The sequence below is a fragment of the Artemia franciscana genome, chromosome 15 (genome assembly GCF_032884065.1).
Source record: "Artemia franciscana chromosome 15, ASM3288406v1, whole genome shotgun sequence".
NCBI lineage: Eukaryota > Metazoa > Arthropoda > Branchiopoda > Anostraca > Artemiidae > Artemia > Artemia franciscana.
Genome location: NC_088877.1, coordinates 32,429,142 through 32,433,611, shown reverse-complemented (window position 1 = coordinate 32,433,611; position 4,470 = coordinate 32,429,142). Strand labels below are relative to the sequence as shown.

The 4,470-nt window shown below is 38.4% G+C and overlaps 1 protein-coding gene across 1 annotated transcript in view; it reads left to right on the top strand.

Annotated features, from left to right (window-relative positions):
- The window catches only part of LOC136036368 (chitooligosaccharidolytic beta-N-acetylglucosaminidase-like), a 579,146-nt gene that overhangs the window by 104,179 nt on the left and 470,497 nt on the right, over window positions 1-4,470 (top strand). The gene's annotated exons all lie outside the window — the stretch shown is intronic.

Sequence of the window (4,470 nt, the reverse complement as noted above, 5' to 3'; positions counted from 1 at the left end):
TCCGATTTAATGTTTTCTTCTGACACGTCATAGAGTTGGATTTCTATATTTTCAGTTAATAGAGAGTGCTAGTGTAAGCTAGCGGCCAAGGAAGTGCTTATAAGCAGGTAACTAAGGGCCTGCAGAAATTATGACATGGAGAGAGAAATATTAAGGAATTGCAGAGAGAAGTCATTTAAGGGGTTCACAATGTGTGCTTTTTGGGGTTATCACACCTCACTATCTTAGACAAGAAGACTAACAACAAGCTTATTAGGTAAATTTGTACAGACTACTGGTTTGGCTCACTCTCTGAGGCTTTTTTCATTCCCTATATCGTTTATTTTAGATTTCTGTTTTATTTACCTGTATTTGGCTCTCTTTCTATATGCTTTTAGTATAGAATTATTTATTTGCTTTTCATCTGGAATTATGTGACAGGTTATATAGAACATATGTTTTACTTATTATAAACGTGCTGTATATGTGTTATAATTGTATTTTGACGAATGTTGACTTTCAAATGTTTTCATTTTTACTTTAATAAATAAAAAACTATTAAAACTTAAAGAAATAGATATCAGTATATGCATATTAAACCAAGAATCCATAGTCATTTTTTCAGTAAACTGCGGACTATATTTATTTGAGAGAGCTAAGCCACTGCACTCTGTATAATATAATACGTTTCTAAAATGCTTTCTATTTACACGGTAAAATATTAAAACCTTACTTTTAACCACATTCTCAACCCCACTTCAAAACTACTGTATTGAATTTCACACATCCCAAGATTTTACCTTCTAAATCTCCTGGAGGATTTAGTAAAGTAAATGGAACAAACAATAGCTTTTTCGTTGCGTCAGTTTAAGTCAATTCTCAAAAGGTTTAGTTTTAAATGAGGCTTATAGACTAACCGAGGGTTTCCACTCTTTTTGAGTTTCATTATTTGGAACTGTTTAATTTTTACATTTTTTCATCGGTATTTTTTTCTTCTCAATTCTCTTCGTTGTTGTGTCTGATCTTCTCGTAGATACTCTAGTCAGAATAATTGTAGGATTGCTACCACCAGATGCCAAATTTTTCACTGCTACCACTGGTATCGCTGCCTGTCACATAGATAGAGCCACTTTACACCTCTTTGCAGGTACTTTTCTTTTTCTTTCTATATTTTTTATTAGCTTTACGTCATGTGGTCTTTAACGAAAAGTTTTCTTATTAGGGTTAATTTACTACACTAAACCGAGACTATACTATGGACTACAAAGAAAACTTGAGCTAATATCGTGACATAATTTGTAATTCTCAATGCAAATAAAACAAACTTGTATAAAACAGTTTGACAGAGTTTACCTTCCCTTTTTGTTTTAATGAGTTGGCAAAAAGGCTAGGCAGATGCGTGATATATTCTTAGCTACTTGAAACTCTTCGTGGCATACTTGAAGTCCCATAAATTATGAACTTAAGTATGTATTCAAACAATCGAGTTCAGGAAAATGATGGGAAACTCGATTGTTGATTTCCTTGTTCTCTAGCAAAGCTCATGCTATTTTATCAACCGATTGTTCAATCAACCGAAATTAGATTCTTCGTTTGGATCTCTAGAAGAGCATGCAGTAATTATCAATTTATTTGCTATGTCAACGACCCAACACAGGAATGGTAATCAGATGTTACTCCAGAGCAGGACACCAAGATCTTCTTTCTCTTCTCCCATCTCTTGCGTTGACTCTCCTCTGGCTTTGCCTATCAGGTGAACACCATCATTCTGACTTGGTGGATTAGTCAGTTAGTAATAACGTGATTCTGATTACTCCCGCTGAGCCTATGGCTGGAGTTTGCTTTAAGTAAATATCTTTTGGGTCAATGAGGGTTGCTGTACGCAGTCTTGGTGGCACTTATTTGACCCCCCCCCCAAATACTTGAAACAGTTGAGAGGTTAATTTGCTATGGGGCAGGAGGGAGGGGGCAAATGCCCCTTGCAATCCTCAGTTTGCCCCCTCCCAACTGGCCAAAGCCAAGAGCCAAGAGCTCATATGGTATGAGCTCTAGCAAAATTCTAAGGATCAATAGATTGATTTAAAAGGAAAATCAGAGGCTTAATGCCGGTCGGGATTTAAAATAAGAGCTCTGAGTCACAAGGTCCTTCTAAATATCAAAATTCATTAAGATCCTATCACCCACTCGTAAGTTATAAATAACTAAATTTTTTTTAATTTTTCCTCTCCCTTCAGCCCCCCTGATGGTGTAATCGGGAAAAAACAACTTTATCAAGTCAATTTGTGTAGCTCCCTGACACGCCTACCAATTTTCATCGTCCTAGCACGTCCAGAAGCACCAAACTCACCAAAGCACTGAACCCCACCCCTTAGCTCCCCCAAAGAGAGCGGATCCAGTACAGTTGCGTAAATCATGTATCTACGACATTTGCTTATTCTACCCACCAAGTTTCATCCCGATTTCTCCACTCTAAGCGTTTTCCAAGATATCCGGTTTCCCTCTCCAACTCCCCGAATGTCAACAGATCTGGTCGAGATTTGAAATAAGAGCTCTGGGACATGAATTCCTTCTAAATATCAAATTTCATTAAGATCCGGTCACCCGTTCTTAAGTTAAAAATACCTAAATCATGTATCTACGACATTTGCTTATTCTACCCACCAAGTTTCATCCCGATTTCTCCACTCTAAGCGTTTTCCAAGATATCCGGTTTCCCTCTCCAACTCCCCGAATGTCAACAGATCTGGTCGAGATTTGAAATAAGAACTCTGGGACATGAATTCCTTCTAAATATCAAATTTCATTAAGATCCGGTCACCCGTTCTTAAGTTAAAAACACATAATTTTTCTAATTTTTCCAAATCAACACCCCCCCCCCCCGCTCCTCCAAAGAGAACTGATCCGTTCCAATTATGTCAATCACGTATCTATAACTTGTGCTTATTCTTCCCATCAAGTTTCATCCCGATCTCTCCACTCTAAGCGTTTTCCAAGATTTCTTCCCCCCCCTCCAATCTCCTATGTCCCCGGATCCGGTTCGAACTGATAATGGAGTACATAAGATCCTTCTATATATCAAGTTTCATTAAGATCCGATCACCCATTCGTAAGATAAAGATACCTCAATTTTCACATTTTCCAAGAATTTTGGTTTCCCCCTCCAACACCCCCCCAATATCGCCGGATCTGTTCGAGATTTAAACATCAGCTCTAAAGCACAAAATCCTTCTAAATATAAAATTTCATTAAGATCTGATCACCCGTTCGTAAGTTACAAATACCTCATCTTTTCAAATTTTTTCGAATTGCTACCCCCCCCCCCCCAACAACATCAAAGAGAGCTTATTCAGTCCGGTTATGTCAGTCACGTATCTTGGACATGTTTTTATTCTTCCCCCCAAGTTTCATCCTGATCTCTCCGCTTTAAGTATTTTCCAAGATTTCCACCCCTCCCCCCAATGACACTGGATCCTGTCGGGATTTAAAATAAAAGATCTGAGTTACTTAAAAAAAGTAAAATATTAAATATTAAATTTCATTAGGATCTGATCACTCCCTCGTAAGTTAAAAATACCTCATTTTTTCTAGTTTTTAGAATTAAACCCCCTCCCCAAACTCCAATAAATAGAGCGGATCCGTTCCAGTTATGTCAATCACATATCTAGGACTTCTGCTTATTTTTTCCAACAAGTTTCATCACGATCCCTCCACTCTAAGCGTTTTCCAAGATTTTAGGTTCCCCGCCCCCCAACTCCCCTCAATGTCACCGAATCCGGTCCGATTATGACAGTCACGTATCTTAGACTTGTTTTTATTCTTCCCACCAAGTTTCATCCTGATCTCTCCGCTTTAAGTGTTTTCCAAGATTTCCCCCCCCCCCTAAGACTCTGGATCCGGTTGGGATTTAAAATAAGAGATCTGAGTTACGAGGTCCTTCTATACATGAAATTTCATTAAGATCCGATCACTCCTTCGTAAGTTAAAGATACCTCATTTTTTTCTAATTTTTCAGAATTAACCTCCCCCCCCAACTCCCCCAAATAGAGCGGATCTGTTCCGGTTATATCAATCCCGTATCTAGGACTTCTGCTTATTTTTCCCACCGAGTTTCATCCCGATCCCTTCACTCTAAGCGTTTTCCAACATTTTAGGTCACCACCCCAACTCCCCCCAATGTCACCAGATCCGATAAGGATTTAAAATAAGAGCTCTGAGACACGATATCTTTCTAAATATCAAATTTCATTAAGATCTGATCACCCGTTAGTAAGTTAAAAATACCTCACTTTTTTATTTTTTCCGATTTAACCGTCCCCCCACTACCCCCCAGATGGTCGAATCAGGGAAACGACAATTTCTAATTTAATCTGGTCTGGTTCCTGATACGCCTGCTAAATTTCATCGTCCTAGCTTACCTGGAAGTGCCTAAACTAGCAAAACCGGGACCGACAGAATCTGTGATCGCTATATGTGACTTGGTAGATACCAAGT